This window comes from Stegostoma tigrinum, chromosome 6, assembly GCF_030684315.1.
Source record: "Stegostoma tigrinum isolate sSteTig4 chromosome 6, sSteTig4.hap1, whole genome shotgun sequence".
Taxonomy (NCBI): Eukaryota; Metazoa; Chordata; class Chondrichthyes; order Orectolobiformes; family Stegostomatidae; genus Stegostoma; species Stegostoma tigrinum.
Window position 1 is genome coordinate 25,872,840 of NC_081359.1, and position 21,656 is coordinate 25,894,495.

Here is a 21,656-nt window from a genome sequence, read left to right on the forward strand (position 1 = left end):
CATGCTTCCTGCCTCCAGAGTGTCCAATCCTTTAATAATCTGAGATTAATCAGATCCCTTCTCATTCTTCTAAACTCAAGTGTATACAAGCCCAGTCGCTCCAATCTTTCAACATATGATCATCCCGCCATTCCGGGAATTGACTCGTGAACCTACGATGCACTCCCTCAATAGCAAGAATGTCCTTCCTCAAATTTGGAGACCAAAACTGCACACAATACTCCAGGTGTGGTCTCACCAGGGCCCTGTACAGCTGCAAAAGGACCTCTTTGCTCCTATACTCAATTCCTCTTGTTATGAAAGTCAGCATGCCATTAGCTTTCTTCACTGCTTGCTGTACCTGCATGCTTGCTTTCATTGACTGAAGTACAAGAACACCTAGATCTTGTTGTACTTCCCCTTTACGTAACTTGACTCCATTGAGATAGTAATCTGCCTTCCTGTTCTTGCCACCAAAGTGGATAACCACACATTTATCCACATTAAACTGCATCTGCCATGCATCCGTCCACTCACCTAGCCTGTCCAAGTCACCCTGTACTCTCATAATCACTTCAGCCCTCTATATTTTCTACTCACTTACTGGCGATGCCTCATGCCCTCTACTACTCTCGCATCACCACTAACTACTCTTCCATTTGTTATCATCATAGCCAACCTTTCTTTTGTCTCTGTGTGGCAAAGAATTGGCCCACAACTCTCCAATGGTTGAGGGATTTGTGGTGGACATCAGGCTTCTCATTGTCTCTGATAAGAGAATTCTAGACAAAGGATGCAACTGCTCATATGAGGACATGAAGGCTTTGCTGACCAACCAACCTAATAAGTTTCATTGTGCTAAGCTGCTCACCTCTTAATACCAGTATAAACTCAACCTTAACCTGCACAAGTTTTTATTCACTTTGCACAACTAATTTGCTCTTATCTCTTATGCACACACCATAGGGGCCCAGCAAACGTTCATAAAGAAGAGGCTGACACTAGAGCTAGATCCTCAGCTTCACCTCCTCTTCCTTTGAGATGGAAATCATTGGACCCACTGAAGATAACACTGGCAAGGCTTTTGCCAGCACCCTCCACAACTTCACAGATGTTTACCTCGGTACAGGCTCTGTCTACAGTAGATTCAGAAGCACCATCTGGTGAGCACATCACTAACACATCTCTGCAGTTACTTGAGGAAGAAATGATTGGGGTCTCTCTTGCGGGGGCTGTTAGAGGCCAGGTTCCTACTCAGAAGATAATCCTATGGTTTTAGCCACTGATCGCATTGTCAAGGTGAACGAGCAAACATAGGAAGTGCAGGCAGGTTTGTCAGAGGCAGTCAGCTAGTCTGATCAGAGGATGGAGGAGTCCAGCAAAGTTATCAGTACAGTACGTGCTTCTGGCTGCCTCCATGTATAGGCTAGAAACCCAAGTGCAGTGCACGCAGTATCTACTGAATATGCACACAGGCCTGCATTCCCATCACCATGGCCAGAGGTGCTCAGCATCAATGACAAGGCAAGAGGGCGAGAAAGAGTTTTGCCCTAAGTCCAAGTACATCTCCTCTCATGGAGACGGAACAGTCACAAGAGAGGCCTGAGAAGTTCTGGATTCCCCAGAAGTGCCGATGTAATACCAAAATCTAAATAAACTCATGCCTAAGAGGGTGGGCCTGGATCAGGACCGGACACTGTTAACAGGACTGGGCCATCTGAGCCCAATGCACCTGTGGACAATCAGCCAAGTCTTCAGACCAACTCAGAGCAGGGTCACTCCACCCCAGCAGTAGATGTCAGAATTGCACTCAAGTGTGATGGGAGACAGACGAAGAGAAAGCCTTACCAAGACCACACAAGGACTTGCATGACACATCATTGTGGACAACATTTCACTTATTTTTATTCATGCACAGATTTTGGAATTTTGTCTGTTCACGCTGTTAAATTGTGCGCCTTGGTACAATGCTCACTGCTGGACCTGTCGGATAAACAGCGTCTGTAGACATCCAAAGGATGAAATGACCAAGCATTGTGCATCGCATATAAGGGACTGACTCCTTAACTGCAGAAAGCATCAGGCATCACGGATGCTTGATATGTGACCATGTTGCCTGATGTTGCACTTTAATATGGACAGCACCGAGACTAAGATCAATGTGCTGGGATTGGCCTGCACAGGATTCTACACTTTCCCCCAACTTATTAGTGAGACCACAGAAACAGTGATGATTCCACATATCTCTGGAGGGAAAGACTCACTCTACCTCTCAGTTTTTATTGGGACCACAATGCCATACAAGGCTGGGAGATATTCAGTGGCCAATTCGCATGTTCACTTTTGGATTGGACTGCTGAGAAACCTACACAAAGTTTTATCCCTTGCAAGGCCAGTACTGACTTAGAGGATGTAAAAGCATTTCAGGACATTATAGCAGTTTACCCACTCTTTAAGTCATTGAATGGTTTTCATTGCTGGAAGAGTCAAAAGGAGCTGCCTCAGGATTTCTTTCAACCTGTGGCTTATCATGACAGACTTCACTGCACGATATTCTGAAATGATATTCTGGAAGAAATCTTAAGAGTTACTTAAGCCAAGCACCATGTGATGCTTATGCTCTGCCTCACTGATGGCTCCTTTTTCCATAATGGTCAGGAGGGTTTACAATGAGATACTTGAAAATAGGACCAGCCAAAGGTATCAAGTGAACAATCAGGTGGATAATATCATATTTGTTATGCAACAGAAAATATCAAGGACTGAAACAAAACAAAGTTTGTTTCCACTAAGTGTTGGCTGCTTTCATATTCCCAAACAAGTTTTAAACTAGTCATCAAAATCTAGACTCAGTTCATTCATTCTGGTAGCAGGTTTGAATTAGGTTCTCTCTGGCTACTTGTGCTCAACAATTGTTTTGCTCTGTCACAATCTCGTCGACAGATTTTTCTACTCATTATCCTGATCCTCTATCTCGCCTTCTTCCACAGCAAAGTAATGTTAATTCCCCATTTTACCTGCACCCTTCCTCAGGTCCAGGTGTGAGGAGGCACAGCATGCCACAATAATGTGGCACACCCTTTCTAGACTCTAATCGAAGTACCTGAGGAGCAGCAGGAATTAAAATCTCCTCTTAAAGGTCTTGGAAAAAGTGTTTTCAGCATGCGTCATTGTCCTGCATCTAACTGAAGATTTCTTAAAAGAGTCAAGAAGCATGTTTGGAGGGGCTACCCTTTGATTCTTATCATCCCTGTATTGCCCGAGGACATTGGAAGGAGACAGGAATCTATGAGGAAGAGTAAATCTCTATGTAAGAGTCACAACAGTACCCAGGAGTTTTTGTTCCCATTCATTTGTGGGATGTGAGGGTCGCTGGCTGGCCAGCATTTATTGCCCATCCCTAATTCTCTTGAGAAAGTGATGGTGAGCTGCCTTCTTGAGCTACTGCTGTCTACTTGCCGTGGGTTGGCCCACAATACCATTAGGGAGAGAATCCCAGGATTTTGACCCAGTGACAGTGAAGGAATAGTGATATATTTCCAAGTCAGAACAATGAGTGGCTCGGAGGGAAATTTTCAGATCGTGGTACTCCCTTGTCCTTCTAGATGGTAGTGACCTTGAGTTTGGAAGGTGCAGTCTAAGGAATGTTGGTGAATTTCTATAGTGTAGAGCATCAGTAGTGGATATTTGTTAATGTGTAGCCAAAAAATCGACTGTTTTGTGCTCAATGTTGTCAAACTTCTTGAGTTGTTGCGAAGCTGAGTGGAATACTTGTGAATTAGAAGGAAAGATGTTAGAATTTGTTTGTAAAAATGATAGGGGGAGAGTGCCTGGTCCCTTTAAGTGGTGATGTGCTTCTCTAAAATTGGAGATTTAAAAAAATGTCTGCAAGCAGTTACAGATGCACCTACAGTTCTGAGATTGAAATGTATGTATCATTTGGCTACATAGTTGGCAACCTCGACTTGGATAATGCTCAGGCAACAAGCTTGAATATCAGCCAATTAATTTAAATCAGGCCCTAGATACCAAAACACAATTAAATTTAAATCTGATGGTGTTGACAACCGAGGACCAATCCTATTATAAGAAAATTGACAGGGCCTTAAGGGTATATAGGAAGAGGATATTTGAAACTCAGTGTGAGAGTGAACTGCTATTGGAAGAGTATAACTCTGGCTCTCACAGAAATCTTTAAGCTCTCTGATTAACACCATCTAATAAGTACCGCGGCATTCTCGGCTAATATTCCTGGCACAAGGATTCAACGAAGAAAGAATTCCTGACTAAAGATTAGTGGAAAAGACATGGAACATTCTAGAAGACACAGCCTGACAATAGTTTTTACAGTTTAAGTTTTCATTTATGATTTTCTTATTACTTTGGTTTATGTAAGTGGAGCTTGTAGTTATTGGAGCAGCGTGCCATTAGAATTTAATTCTGCTTGAGAATTGTTATTAGTTAAGGGGGAATTGTTTGGTTGGTTAGTAGGTCTGTTAAGTTGTGCACTGTTAGAGTCAGATAAACAAATTGCTACTTGTTTTTTCTAAAATGAGTATCAGGGATTTCTTTCATTTAACCTTTCCTTTATAACAGATTGGGAGGTGAAAGGCAGGTTATATCATTTTTCTCATTTCCTTTAGCAAATTATGAGGTGAGGACAGCCCCTCTGGGTGTTTTGGCTTTAATTATCAGAGGGGCTCAACCTCCATGTGCTAACAGACTGTTGCTAGAGCTGCACTCATCCTGGCAAGTGGGGAGCATTCCCTTACACTCCTGACTTGTGCCCTGTAGATGATTGATAGGCTTTGGTGAGTCAGAAAGTGAACTGTTTGCTGTAGAATTCTTAACCACTGACATGCTCTTCTAGCTACACCATAGCATGTCTTGTTCAGGTTTTGGTCCATGATAGCCCCCGGGATGTTAATAGTCAGGGATTTATTAATGGTTATACAATTACATGTCAAGTGGTAATGATTAGATACTCCCTTGTTGGATATAGTCATTGCCAACACACTTATGGCATGAATGTTACTTGCCAGCCTAAGCCGGGATGTTGTTCAGATGTTGCTATTTGGAATCTTCAGTACCTGAGAGGTTGAAAATGGTGTTAAATATTGTGGAACCATCAGTAAACATTGCTACTTCTGACCTTATGATGGAAGGAAGGTCATTGATGGCACAGTTGCAGATGGTTGGACCTAGGGCACTCCTCTGAGGAATTCCTGCAGAGATATCCCGGAGCTAGGAAGACTAAGATGACCTCCAACAATCGCATCATTTGTTCTTTGTGTCAGGTATGACTCCAATTAGCAAGGGAGATTTCTCCCATCTCCCATTGACGCTTCATTCATCTCTTTGTTTTAGTGGAGCCTTACCGCAACAAAGTGGTTGCCACTTTTGCTTATTGACAAATTTTACACATATGGTTCCTTGGAGTCGCAGGTGGATGGGATAGTGAAGAAGACATTTGGTATTTTTGCCTCTATTGGTTAGTATATTGAGTATAGGAGTTAGGAGGTCATGTTGCAGCTGTACAGGACATTGGTTAGGTCTCTTTTGGAATACTGTGTTCAATTCTGGTCTCCCTCCTATAGGAAGGATGTTGTGAAACCTGAAAAGGTTTGGAAAAGATTTATAAAGATGTTGCTGGGGTTGGAGAGTTTGTGCTCTTGGGAGAGGCTGAATAGGTTGGGGCTATTTACCCTGGAGCGTCAGAGGCTGAGGGGTGACCTGGCAGAAATTGATAAAGTAATGAGGGGCAAGGATACGGTGAGTGGTCAAGGTTTTCCTTAGAGTGTGGCAGCCCAAAACTAGAGGGCATAGGTTTAAGAGAAGAGAAAAATTTAAAAAGGACCTAAAGGGGCAAATTTTTCATGCGGAAGTTGGTGCTTGTATAGAATGGATTACCACAGGAAGTGGTGAAAGCTGGTACATTTACCACGTTTAAAAGGCATTTGGATGGGTAAATGAATAGGAAGGGTTTAGCGGGATATGGGCCAAACGTTGGCAAATTGAAATGGACTATTTTAGGATATCTAGTTGATATGGATGTGTTGGACCAAAGGGTCTGTTTCTGTGTTGTACAGCTCTATGACTCTATTTTAAAACTGAAAAAACTGTGGATGCTGGAACTAAGAAAGAAAAACAGAGATTGCTGGAAAAGCTCAGCAGATCTGACAGTATCTGTGGAGAGAAATCATAGTTTACATTTTAGGCCCAGTGACCCTTCTTTAGACCTTCTGAAGAGCCATTCTTCAGAAACATCTTCAGCTCTGAAGAAGGATGACTGGACCTGAAAAGTTAACTCTCATTTCTCTACACTGATGCCGAGCTTTAGATGTGTGTGATATATGGAAAGCTTACTTTTTCCAAGTAATATGAGTACCAGGCTCTGTTTAAATTTTGATTATCTTAATATAAACATCAATCCTTTGCCAGAAATTATTCACCTTCTTGGAATAAGGAAGTACTGTTCATTCTTTGTGGTAGCACAGTCCACTAATTTGATATTTCCAGTCAGCCTGAATCCTACTGTATTACAAAATGAATCAATTCTGCACAGGGACAGGAATTAAAGATATGGAACTTCCCACTTCTGACAACCAAAATCCTGGATATACTATAATGAAATGTTTCTTAAAAGATGTACTGCAAGAAATAAGTTGTCAGAACAAATAAAACATTACCCTAAAAAAGAGGAGCCTTAGAGAGATTAATAAAGGTAGTGCATATTTTATAAAAGGATTGTATGGATAAAAAATAAGAAAAGAAAGACTTATATAGCATCGTTCATTACTATTTTATATTTCACAGTGTTTTACCAGCAATGAAATATTTATTAAACAAGGTTAAAATTGCAATTCAGGCGATGCAGTCATCAATTTGTGCACAACATTTTCCCACAAAAATCAGATAATTTGTTTCTATCATGTTGTTTGAAGAATACATACATGAGAGGGCATTGGCAATTACACCATTGCTGCTCTTTGAAGGATATCACGGGATCTTAAATTGAAAGTGCTGAGCTCAATTTAATACCTCATCAGAAAGACAGCATCTCTGCATCAACGGCTAGGCTAACATTTATTGCCCATCCCTAGCTGTCCTAGAGAAGGTGGTGATAAGCTGCTTGCTTGAAAAACTGTAGTCCCTGTGTTATCAGTAGATCCAACACGCTGCCAAGGAGGGAATTCCAGGATTTTGACCCAGTCTCACTGAAGGGACAGTGATATGTTTCCAAGTTAGGATGGTGAGTACTTGAGTTACAGGCAGAGAAGTTCCCTGTGCCCTTTGAGGTGGAAGTTGCTGTGTGTTTGGATGGTGTTACCTAAGTGTCTTTGCTGAATTATGGGTCACAATCCTCCAATAGTAAACTAAAGAAATATATAATCACTGAATAAATATAATTATATAAGTATGTAATAACTATACAATCAGTATCAATTTATGTAAGAAATAATGAGACATCATAATAGTTCTGAAATCGTATAGTGACACGAGAACACAACAAATAGAAGCAGGAATAGGCCATTCAGCCCCTCTAGACTGCCTTTCCATTCTATAAGAATATGGCTGATTTGGCCCAGATCCCAACTCCTTACTCATGACAACTCAGCAGAATGCTCAACTCCTCAATATTTCAAAGATATTTTTACCTATGTTTTAAATAATTTCAGTAATCTCGCCGACACAATTCTCTGAGGTAGAGAACTCCAGACATATTCATTGTCCTCTGGGAGAAGAAATTCCTTCACATCTCAGTTTTCATGAGCGTCGCCTTGTTTCTGTAACTATCTCTTCTAGTTTGAGATTCCCCCACTAATGGCAACATCTTTTCAACATCTACCCTATCGAGCACCCTCAAAATCTCCTACGGCTCGATACGATCAAGTTTAATTTTCAATCTCTACGAATAAAGTTCTAAACCGTTTAACGGCTCTTGATTTGTCAGTGCCTTCTTCCCAGGAATCAGTCCAGTGACTCTCTTTTGAACTACCTCTGGTGCTATTATGTCTTTTCTTAAATACAGGAACTAAAAATGTGCTCAGTACTCCAGATGAGGCCTCACTTAAACTGAGTACAGTTGTATAATGACTTCTCTATATTTAAATTGCAATCCACTAGCATTAAGGGGAAACAATTTATTTGCCTTCTTAATTACTTTCTGCACTTAAAAGCTAGCATTTGTGTTTTATGCACAAGAACATTTAGACCACTCTGTGCTGCACTTTTTGGAGACTCTCTCCAATTAAACAATATTTTGACTATTTGAGTCTTCCTAACAAAGTGCATGATTTCATATATTTCCTGCATTGAAATTCATCCGCCATATTTATACCCACTCACTCAACCTACCCACGATGATTCAGTGGTTAGCACTGCAGCCTCACAGCGCCAGGGACCCGGGTTCGATTCCAGCCTCGGGCGACTGTCTGTGTGGAGTTTGCACATTCTCCCCGTGTCTGCGTGGGTTTCCTCCAGGTGCTCCGGTTTCCCCCCACAGTCCAAAGATGTGCAGGCTAGGTGGATTGGCCATGCTAAATTGCCCGTAATGTTCAGGGGTGTATGGGTTATAGGGGGATGGGTCTGGGTGGGATGCTTCAAGGCTGGTGTGGACTTGTTGGGCCAAAGGGCCTGTTTCCACACTGTAGGGAATCTAATCTAAACACCTTATATCCTCATCACAACATGCCCTTTCACCTAGTTTATAAAATCAGTAAATCTGAATGGAGAAGATAGAAAATACTTGAGGCCCTATAAGTGATCCTTGAGGTACCAGTCATGCTACTCACCACTTCCTCCTCAAGGGTAGCTAGGGATGGCAAATAAATGATGGCCAGCCAGTGATACCATGTTGTATGAGTCGATTATAGAACTGCCCTTTAATTCTGACTCTCTGTTTGTATGTTGTGACCAATCCTCAGTCTGTACTCACGCACTACCTCCAATATTGTGAACTCTTATCTTGTGCAATAACCCTTCATTTGGCATCTTATTGAATGCCTCTGGGATTTCATGTGCAGTACACCTATCATAACCACGTTGTAAATCTGCTTGACGTATGTTCATAGAACATGAGCTAATTTGTCAAACATAATATCTTTTTCACTACACCTCATCAGTAATTATGACTTTCAATCAAAATATCTCTCTCAATTCATAGAATTCCCACAGCGCAGATAGAGACCATTCAGACCATTGAGTCTGCACTGACCCTCTGAAGTCTATCCCCATATTTCCCATGGCTAATCCAACTAGCCTGCACATCCCTGGAAACTATGGGGCAATTTAGTATGGCCATTCTACCTAGCCTGTACATCTTTGGACTGTGGGAAGGAGCCAGAGCACCCGAAGGAAACCCACACAGACACGGGGAGAATATGCAAACACCACACAGTCGCCCAAGGCTGGAATTGAGCCCACAGTCCCGACACTGTAAGGCAGCAGTGCCAATCATTGTGCTAACATGCCGTGCAATTGAAAGGACTGTGATCAAGATTTAGTAGTTTTAAATTTGTAATTCCCACCTGACATTAGTATGCATGAAACCAGAGGAAATATTTCCTAATCTACATGGTTTTTGCACCACTGCTGAAAAGTGGACAAATGGCTTGCATCTGCTGGGTTCTTGACTTAAACTAACCTCATGACATCAGTATTTCATGTTCTATAAGCCTGAATCACAAGCCATCATTGTGGTACGTAGATCACATTTTATTGTGAAATTAATAAACCGCCCCTTAAGTGACATGTGTAAAATGTAAGGCACAGATAGGTTAACTACAGCTGGAAACCATTTAATGAATGCCTTAGAAATGGCAATGAGTCATGCATAAGTTGAGAGATCGCATCCACTACCGCATCCTCTCTTTCTATATGACACTCTTTTCTTTCCATGACTTGAGAATAGGAAGTTGGCGAAAAAAGTGGAATCTAAGTAGAACATCATAAACCAATTCCTTAATAAATTATAAGACCTTGATATGCCTCTCCTGTGAGCCCAAGATAATCTCAGTTCACCAATGTAAAAGAAATGGAAAACGGTAAAAATCTATGATGATGGATCTTCAGCCACAATATTTTGGCTAGCGATTGCCTTCAGAATGGTTGACTGTAATTGAAGAAGGCACAAGCTTGGGACAACAGTTGGTGTCAGCCACCTCATTTTCCTGCACCCAAACAGTGGCTCAGTGGTTAGCACTGCTGCCTCACAGTGCCAGGGGCCGAGGTTTGATTCCAGCCTCGGACGACTGTCTGTGTAGAGTTTGCACATTTTCCCCATGTCTGCATGGGTTTCTTCCAGGTGCTCCAGTTTCCTCCCACAGTCCAAAGATGTGCACGGTAGGTGGATTGGCCATGCTAAACTGATTCTAGATGAAAACAATGCTATACATTCAGAGAGTTGAGACTGGTGTCTGTCTTTACCCCTTCAGCTTGGAATGGTCAAAAGGAGCCAATCAAAGCATCACAAAAAATAAGATGCTTCTACTTTTCTGCTGCGCTCTGATAATTCCTTTGGAATGCAGTCTGTGAGAACAACATCAGGCTTCAAATCTCACAGCTCTCTGTTGCTCATGCCTGCAATTCAACCTGACAGCCTGTATCAAGGTTGGGCCTGCAGACTGGGAAATGATAGATCAGGGACTATGAATCAATGCTGGAAAGCCAAGTGGATCCAGGTCTGTGCAAGTTGTACAATAGATATGTTACGCCTGATACAGACGGAGCTGATGGGAATGCAAATGCCTGGATGAATGAAACTCCAACAATGCTCAAGAAGCATGGCACCATCCAGGACAAAGCAGCCCACTTGATTGGCACTACATCCACAAGCATCCACTCCCTCCACCACCGAAGCTCAGTAGCAGCAGTGTGTACTGTCTACAAGGGGCACTGCAGAAATTCAACAAATGTCCTCAGACAGCACTTTCCAAACATACAGCCACATCCATCTAGAAGGACAAGAGCTGCAGAACACCACTATTTTCAACCTCCCCTCCAAGCTATTCATCATCCTGACTTGGAAATACATTGCCGTTCCTTCACTATCGCCAGGTCAAAATCCTGGAATTCATTCCTTAATGGCATTATGGGTCAACCCACTGCAGCTAGACGGCAGCGGTTCAAGAAAGCAGCTCACCACCACCTTCTCAAGTGCAATTAGAGATGGGCAATAAATGTTGGCTAGCCAGCGATGCCCGCATCCCACAAATGAATTAAAAAAAACTCAGAGCTCTAGTAACAATATTGCCCTAAATTGGTGGACCAAAGAAGTGATTGTATATTATAGTAACAAATGATGATTTAATACTGTGCTATTTGATTATTTTGCTGAACTTAAGAACAGTATAGCCAATAAAGGGGGTACTCAACCCACTCTACCTGTGCCATTTGTTTGACAGATCTGTCCATTTCATTGCACTAACCCAATCTTTTCCTACACATCCTTCCTTTCAAGTGCTCCATCAATTTTCTTTTGAATGTTACATGTGAGTCTTCTTCCTTTACACTTATAGGCAGTGCATATCAAATCATAGCCAAGAGTCATTTTAAAGTTGGACATTGTAGTTATGACTATGCAATTCACTTTGCAGTTCTAGTTAATTTTAATGGATGGAAGAGATTATTAAAATTGTGGAAATATCATAGCTGCCTTCAGAGATTTTAATGGTACTCAAATATTCCAAATTGTGACTGACCAAAGGTTCAAAAATTGCCAGGATGCTATAATTTTGTTGCCATGAAGGTCAGTTACCTCCATCTATACTATTGAATTTGCTAGAATGGCTGTTATTTTATCAACAGTCTCTGATGTTGATGAAACTCTTGGCCTAGATTTGATTGCCTCTGGACATCGGAGAAGAATTGCCTGGCCTTTCCCTCCACAGTTAGACATTGCGTTGGTTTTCAATTTGTGGCAGAATCGATAACATCCTTGCCCCCTGAGCTAGAAGCTCCGTGTTCAGGGCCCACTCTAAGACCTGGCGGCCATAAAAAGTGCATTGATGCCACGCTCTGCATATCCATCCAAGGTGCCTACTGTGGATGGTGAGGGCCGGAGAATTCCCAGTCAGCTAGAACTGAGTCGCAACTTCAGTGCAACAGCCTCCCTACAGTTAAAAATCCACATGCCCCCCATGGCAAACATCCTCGTCTCTTTGAGAAACTGCCAGAGGGGAAGTGTTTTTATAAACTGTATTTAGGACTGGGTGATTATATAGCTGCTGATTGGTGGGAGATATTGTGAATTATTTTAAGTCAGATCTAATCAGTCAGCTTGTTTTTTTTTCTATCAGGTCAGGCCGAGAGGCACTGTATGGCTTACTCCTTTTTATGCTATGCTCTTGTTCTTGCATGAACATAATCCATCCCTTCATGAACAGAGTATACACATCTCTAAGTCCTGAATTGCTGCCTAGCTGGGCAACCAACAATATTTTTAAACAGAATTTTGGATATTGAGTGAATCGAGAGCCCAGTGATGATGTCTTACTTGTAACCCAAAGGTTAGCAAAACAGTTTTGGTATTTGTCTAAAGACTTGGCAATGAAATTGGGAGAATTTTATTCTAATACAGCAAGAAATGATCTGGAAGGATTGTGGAAACAAATTTAATAATGTGCTTCAAAAGAAAATAAATGGATAAATAATTGGAAGAGGAAGCAGTTGCTGGATGCTAAGAAGAGTAATAATGTTAATTGAATAGCTTATCTAAGAGCCAAATGTGGCTCCATGGATCAAATGTCATTTCCCACCACACTTTACTTTTTGTGATTCGAAACTTATGAAGGTTTCACAGAGTAAACTCACATACAATTGCATTAGGGCCTATCACGTTTGGTTTCGGTATACTGCACACATTTGGTTTTAATCCATGACATTAAGAGGGCATTCCAGGCATTCAGCAATGATCGTTGTGACAAGTATTTTGTTCTTCACTATGCAGTCTGTCATTAGGTGAGCATTTTAGATTTTGTTTTTAATTTGATTTGTTGCCGTTAGAAGCTGCATTTACAAAAGCCAGAATATCAATAATTGTTTATTACTTAAGATTTACTTTGTACGCTGTTGTAAATTATTGTGAATTCCCTGGAAGACAATGTTCACTGTTCTTTAAATTTTGCCAGAGAATTCCAATTGTGTTTAGAAAATGCAGCACCAAATGTGAAGAGGTGGTCATCTTATATATGTTTCTTCATTGCTTTTCCAAAGCTGTTGACCAAGTTCTATTAGGTTATCTGTCCTTGATGCCATTCTAAGGAATTATTACTCTTACCCTGAAGCCCAACATAGTTTGCATAAGTTCGTCTTTTTCTGATTAGGCGGATGGGATGAATGGCGTCGCAAAGATATCTGAGCTAGGGTGTCAGCTTTCTACAATGTCTTGGATAAATCAAGTTAAGGAGGGGTGGCCAGTTAGAAGACCAAGCTTTGGACTCATTTTCTTTACTCACTTTTCTGAATCCTTTTCCAGTTCCTCTATATGCTGCTTCCTTGTGGAAGTGTAAAGCCACTGACCCTTCTGTCTGTGGCGAGTGGGAAAACATGATGGGTGGGGTGCCATAGGGGCAATGTAGGTCAGTAATGCGGTGACTTTGGAAATATGGGGTGAAGAAAACTTGCTAGAGCTTGAGAGAACCTTCTATGAAACTCACTAAAATTTACGCAGACGATTACCGGTTAAAACTCAGCTCAGTGTCTTCAAAGTAGTATGGCTAGAGCTACCCTCATTCGATGTTGTTGAACGGTACTCCACCGAAAGGTGCTGAACAGTGCCTTGCCATCTGTGCTGTTTAGTAAGCCAACTAGAAAGTTGTTCTTTTCTAATTGCTTGCTGGGATGCAAGAAGCTGGTTCAATACTACGTCCTTTCTAATATCCATTAAGACAAATATGCCAGCTTAGAACATTCCCCAAAAACGTAACCCAATAATGTAACCTTTCTTTTATTTATTGGTAGTATCAGATCAATTATTGAATTGAAAATTTAATGAACTCAGTTTGTTTTTCTACTCCAGGAGATCCCATGTAAGCTTCAATTTGTTGTACTTGAGTTTTTCAGTAGATCATGGTACATAAAGCATCTAAATTTTTGGTAATCTCAGTTAGTACTAATTTTTGGATCTGTAAGAAATCATTTTTAAGGGAGAAATGAAATGTTTGATTCTGGCTGTCTTCCTGATTCCTGTGAGATGCATATTACTTGCATCTCGTGGGTACTTTTATAAGCATTACTTCATCATGTGGCGCACAGAATGACCTTGTTTCTTTCACACCCCCAAAAATATCATAGATTGCAGTCAAATGTCCAAAACTTTTCAGAGCTAATGAAGTACTTTTAAAAGCATGGTCACTGTTGCATTGAAACATAGCCACCAAATTGCATGTATAAACTCACCAGAACAATAATGTATTTGGGATCATATAGGCTAGATTAGTATAGTTAATTTAAAGGTTGGTTGGAATGCTAAAGATAACTGCCCTGTTTCTCTTTGACACAGTGTAATGGGGCCTTTTGCATGAGGACAGATGAATCTTTCAGGTGAATTTGCTCGTGGAATGTCATGTTCCACATGTACCTCAAATGCCAGGAGTCTTCGGTTAGATTTATTGCCACCAATTCGTATTACTATGCCAGGCTATACTTAGTAGTGGCAACATGTATTTACTCTTATGAAACATCCTCCATAGAACTGACAACAAGCCCAATTGATACTGGAGCCATGTGACTGTTACCTCCTCCCAGGAACAGTCTTTTTATATCCAGATAGGCATTGCCAGTTAAACCTTTCAGGTACTAACAATCTTATGCAACACTTTTCATCTGACAGGCAGTACCTCCAACATTGTTGAATTTCTTTCTGTGTATTGGCAATGGCCCTGATTCTAGCTGACAGACTGTCGATCTACTCTGGAGTACACTAGTGACTTATAAATAGATATGCCTTGGCTATAAGGTTGGAATCATGAATGAATTCTATGGACTTCTCCCTTGTGATGTGTTAGGAATCTAAAGGTCTTTGATGATTTGTTATACCCATGTGCAAAATATTTTGGCTCACTAAATTACCATGTAATCGTCACTCAAATATTGAATAACCATTTGGCATAAAGCACTATTTCATACTAAGTGTGAATGTCAAATTATATCATACACAACTAAAAAAAATGGTATTTAATCATTGATAAGTATAGAGGCATGTAAATTGACAATATGGGCACACTGACCATATGATTTCCTGCACAGATTACAGTAACCAGAGTACTTCTTTTAGGAGATAGGATTTTTCCTCTCTTGTGCCTTTCTTCTTCACCACCAGCATCCCCAATTCTGATCTCAATCAATACCCACATATATGATTAACTGGTGTTGTCCTTCATTGTAATTAAATATCCCAATTTTGTCCACAGCATTGCAATAGGAAAATTGACACTACTTGCATAGATTCCAAAGAAACTGCAATTATTGCGATTGCTCCAGTGAGGTTTTGATCCCTTATCATCTTCTCTGTCAAAACTACTTATACACAGCTAATTGCTTGATGTTGCAGTAGATTATTCCCATATATGAGACCATACTTTGTCATGACTTACTGCTTTAACAAGAAAATGTCAAGGGAAAATTAAGGCAGATGGGGGGTGCAAATGAAAATTATTTGGACTTCCCTCATACTGGAATTTTTACTGGAATCCACTATCAGGAAATTTTGCTGGTAAAGTTTGTAAATTCACCCTGTTTATCAAATCTACAAAGTCTTCGTTATTTAAAAAGGGTCCAGACGTGAGTCATCCTTATATTGCTAACACATCTGGTGTCATTCTGTGTTTGTTCTGCACTCTCATTTGTTTCCTGTTTCTTTTATTTGTTCATGAGAGACAGATATGAATGGCCGTGCCAACTGTAGTTATTGGGAATAACTATGTTAACTATGAGGTTCTTGATTGGAGTTGTTGGCCTGGACCAATCAGGAACTTCGTAGTTAATGAGGTCAATCTGCACCAGCAACTGCACCAGCATTTAGTGCTCAGCCTAGGAGAAGGTGATGGTGTCTTACCTTCTTGAACCACTGTTATCCCTGGGGTGTAGGACTGTCTGGAAGAACAGCCTCAAGAGCTGTTGGAAGGGGCTTCCAGAATTTTGATGCAACAGCAGTAAAGAAATGGTAATATAAAGCCAAATCAGAATCGTGTGAGGCTTGGAGGGGATCTTGCTTCCCTCACCACACCTTGTAAATGAGTGACATGTGGAAATGGATGGGTCAAACTGGGCCCAAAATATGACTCCAAGCTTTGGCTGAGAAATACATGTTATGGCCAGCACTGAGGATTGATAGGAAAATGAAGTAGCAAAAAGGAAATTGCAGCAGCTTTATTAAAGCAAAAGCAAAAGGAGACATTATTTACATAAAACCTAAGAAAAATATAAGGTTTAAGCAGTGACAGAGAGTAAAGCAGAGATTGAGAGAGAAAGAAACTACAATATAGTAAAGCACAACAATTAACATCCAAAAAGGAATAATCAGATAGCAATGAAAAGCTGTGTTGTAAATGTGAAATGCATGTTTTTGCTGTTCCAATATATTGTTAGGCTTTTTTAAAGAGTACACTTAAAACCTCCTTTAAGAAACTCCTCAAAACCTATATTTTTGGGAAAGCTTATACTCATCAACCTGAATATCGCCGTATGTATTCAAAATGCTGTATTTTGTTTCATAACATACCTATCAAGTGCCTTGAGTTGTTTTATTACAATAAAGATGTTACAAAAATACATGTTGTTGAATCAAATATTTGTATCGGACACTTGGGCCTCAATATTCCACACAACAGGGAGCCTCTGTTGTAAATAAAAATACCAGAAAAGACCAGGATCCCTAAATATTGGCCTCGGACCTGGCACCTCAACTTTGCATGGGGTTGTGATTGAGATGATACTGTAATTCATGCATGTACAATTCCTGGAAGCAATTGGCCATTAAAGTGATCAGTTGCTTCCACTGAAATTGTATTTTGATCCCTGGTTTCTGAAACCTAGAATAGGGAGATTACATTAGCTAAGGCAGGTCTGTTTTTTTGGTAGTTTCTTTTACAGAGCTGAGGCACCCCTATAGAAAGTGACAGGACCACAGGTTGAGGGCAGGCATCCTTTAGGAGTAGACACAAGGTATCTTTTGGGGCTGGAGGTCAGGAATCCCTTGAAGTGGTCAGGTGCCCTTCGGGACTATGGAGAATTGTGGAGAAGATGATCTGTAAGAAGCACATAAATCCCTTGGAACTATTCAACTTGTCAAGGTATGTCAAAAATATCAGCAAATGTCAAGCTGTTAAGTGTCAAATGTGTCAAACTGTGAACTTCTGAATGAGAGTGTTTTTCTTAATTATGTTGTCTGCAACATAGAAATCTAAGCATTTGAAATATATTTCTCTCTTACATATGCTCAGGGGGAGAAGGCAGAGTGGTAGATGCAAATAAGCATTAGGTTGGCATTGGGCGTGAAGGTCTATAGGTCATTAGATTGCATGGGGAAGTAATAATGGGACATGGAGAGTGTGTGAGGCTGACGGGGGTGGGTGAGGTTATGTAAGGTTTGTGGAGATTCTTCATATTTCTTCCCCTTTAGAGAGATCAGATACTTCTTTGGATCTAGTCTTTGATAATCTCTGATGGAGGTAAGGCTTCTTTGGTGGATGTAAGGCACCCATTGGGATTGCGAAAAGGCATATTTGTATGTAGAAATGTATGTAAACTCACTGAGTTTGCTAAAGTTGAGAAGAAACTGCCCAAAACAGTTTGCCAAATTTAAAGAAAAAATGTTAACTTTATCTGAGTGCCTGTCTATATAAAAACATTATATGATTTGTGCTGCATGATTGAATTTCAAAACTATTGTTTTAACAATGGAGTACTTGTTGATGGACAACTCTGACTCCTTATTGAAAAGAAATCTTTTTGCTTACAGAAGACACTGAGCACTTGAAAGAAATGCATGGCAGCGTAAGAGATGAGTTGAAGGATTTGTTTTTTATTGGTATCAATGCAAGTGTCTTTTTTTCTCAATTGTGACTTCTTCAATAGTTTAATAACTTGTATTTCCTGCCTCCTGGTTAATGCTGGATAATGGGTAGGTTGGTGGAGAGTGAATTTAGTAGGCTGGTGCAGAAGATTATGTCACTTGGGATCCATGGTGGGTTGGAAAGTTAGATACTGAATTGGCTTGGTTAGAGAAGACAGAGGGTAGTTGTGGAGGAGTGTTTTTTCGTATGTAAATGATTTGGATGAAACTGAGGTGGTTTGATTTGTAAGTTTGCAGATGACATGAAATTTGGTGGAGTTATCGATAGTGGGAAAGGCTCTTAAAGGATACAGCACAACATAGATCATTTGGAAAGTTAGACAGAAAAATGGTAGATGGAGTTTAATCAGGACAAGTGTGAGTTGATGTATTTTGGGATGTCAAATGCAAGAAGAAAGTAATCAGTAAATAGAAGGACACTTAAGGGCATTGGTATACAGGGGGACCTTGGTATGGAAGTCCATAGCTGTTTGAAAGTGGTAACACAAGTGGGAAGTTAGCAAAGAAGGACAATGGCATGCTTGCCTTCATTAGTCAGAGCACAGACTATAAAATTTGGCAAGTCATGTCAAGTCATATTTGAAATATTGTATGTAATTCTGGTAACCACACCACAGGAAGGATCTGGAGGCTTTGGAGTGGAGGCAAAAGAGATTTACCAGGATGTTGCCTGGATTGGAGGGTATTAGATATAGCGAGAAATTGAACAAACTTGGATTGTTTTCTCTCGGTCATCTGAAAATGGGGAGGGAATGGGGGCACGACCTGATAGAAGTATAAGGAATTAAGAAACATGGAGAGGCTGGATAGTCAGAGTCTTTCCATGGGTGGAAGTGTCAAATACTAGGGGGTAAAGGCTTCTGGAGAGGTAGGGAAAGTTTAAAGAGTTGAGTGAAACATGTTTTTTAACACAGAGTATGATAAGTGCCAGGAAAATTCTGCCAGTAAAGGTGGGAGAAGCAGATAGGATAGTAATGTTTAAAAGGCAATTAGACAGAAACATGAACAGACAGGGAAAAGGGGAGTATGAACCATGTGCAGATAGATAGGATTAGTTTAGGTATCATGTTTGGCACAAATATGATGGGTTGAATGGCATATTCCTGTGCAGTACTGTACTAGTGAAGGGCAAAGGGGGGTATATGGGTGAGGTTTGAATTGGCACTAAATTGGCATAGGACCTTAAAGGGAATAATCGGGGCAATATTGGTTATGAGGGGCATGAGAAAATAAATAAAGATATAGTCAGTAAAGGTGGGCATGAGTGGCCATAGGAATATGTACGTGGGCATCGTGTGGCATTACATAGCATAAATGAGCAGAGGATGGCATATAGGGGGCGTGGCAAGAGACGGAACTGAGATGTGGGAGCAGGAGAGACGTTTCCTATTTTTCATCTCTATTTTTAAATCTTGAACACAGGGTTGGAGCCCAGGGATGGGCTTTCCAATCACTTCCAGCCTCTTAGGCTTTTCTAGGGTCAGTCAACCTGACTACCAGTCCAGCCAGTACCTATGGACTGAAAATTGGAGGCATGTTGGCTAAAGTTTGAGTTCACAGAGCTGGGATTTCTCCTCACTCTACATGTCCGGCTCAGTTTCAAAAACTTTGGAGGATTTTCTACTTTGAAATATTGTACACAAGAAAAGCTTCAGCACAATTTATTGTTGCTGTTTGTGATGCTTTTATTCTTATATAAGCGGGTAAGATAATCATTCCCTAAAGATTGTTCAACAATTTAAAAAGACTGATTCATCGTTCCACTCCATTCACTTCGCTCTGATGTAGATCACTTGTCTGAGAAATATCTGATTCTAAGTTTTAAAGATTTTAATTAACACAGTATCTGCAACCTTTTCCAGAAAACATTTCATCAGGACATTGTTCTCTGTTCAATGCTTCCTGATTTAAATCTAAATTGTCCAGTTTGAAGATTACTCCCCTTTCCTTAGAATGCCCCATGAGACGAAATAGCTTCTCTGCACCTTCTTGTCAATTCTTTTTTTTTATCATTTCAGTGCTCAGTATCTTGTTCTATGTCATGTTATAGTCTATTTGGCAAAAAGAAACAGCTTAAGCTTCTTTTACTGCAATGCATGAGCACCAAGCCTCAGAATTTCACTGCATGAGCACCAAGCCTCAGAATTTCAGCTAAGCTGGCCATGAGGAGCTGGTGCAGGGGAGAAGGAATTATATTTTTGGATCATTGAAATCTCTTCTAGGGTATAAGTGACCAGTATGAGAAGAACAGAAGGACCTGGAGAGGTAGTGAGGAAAGAGATTAGTCTGAGGCTGGTGCAGTTGGGAATAGGAGAAAGTCAAACAGTTAGGGCAGGCAGGAACAAAGGTGGGACTGATAAATTAAACTGTATTTATTTCAACCCAAGAGGCCTAATAGGTTAGGCAGATGTACAATGGCATGTTTAGGAACATGGGATTGGGATGTCATAGCAATTACAGAGACATGGCTCAGGGATGGACAGGACTGGCAGCTTAATGTTCCAGAGTATAGATGTTATGGGAAGGTTAGTAAAGGGGCACAAAAGAGGAGGGGGAGTGGTGTTCTTGATTAGGGATAACATTACAGCTGTACTTAGGAATGATATTCTTGGCAATAAGAAAGGGATTATCACCTTTTTGCGATTGTACTTTAGAGCCCCAGTAGACAGTGGGAAATTAAGAAACAAAGTTGGAAAGAGATCTCAGTTATCTGTGAAAATAATTGGGTGGTTATGATAGGGGATTTTAACTTTCCAACCATAGATTGAGACTGCCACAGTGTTAAGGACTTGGATGGAGATCAATTTGTTAAGTGTGTACAAGAAAATTTTCTGTTTCAGTATGTGAATGTACCAACAAGGGAAGGTGCAAAACTTGACCAATTTTTGTGACATAAGGCAGGGAAGGTAACTGAGGTGTCAATGGGGAAGCATTTTGGAGTCAGTGACCATAATTCTATTAGTTTTAAAATAGCATTGGAAAAGGATAGACTGGATCTAAAAGCTAAAGCTCTAATTTGGAGGAGGCCAATTTTGACAGTAATGCGCAAGAACTTCACAAAGGTGATTGGGAGTGGATGTTCCCATATAAAGGGATAGCTGGAAAATAGGAAGCCTTCAAAAATAAGATAACGTTAAGACACTAAAACAAGATATTAAGATAAAATAAATAAGACAGAATGTGCCAGTCAGAGTGAAGGGCAAGGCTGGTAGTCGTAGGGAATGCTGGATGGCTAGACAAATTGATGTTTCAGTGAAGAAAAAGAAGGGAGTAATTGTTAGGTATATAGACTGGAGATCAAATTAATCCCTAGAAAATTGTAAAGGCAGTAGGAGCGTACTTCTGAGGGAAATCAGGAGGGCAAAACGGGATCATGAGATAGTTTTGGCCAATAGGGTTAAGAAGAATCTAATGAAATTCTACAAATACATTAAGGACAAAAGAGCAACTAGGGAGAGAACAGGGCTCCTTAAAGATCCGCAAGACTGCTTATGTGTGGAACCGCTAGAGATGGAGAAGATACTAAAAGCATATTTTGCATCGGTGTTTACTGTCGAGAAGGATATGGAAGGTAGAGAACTTGGGGAAATAAATAGTGACA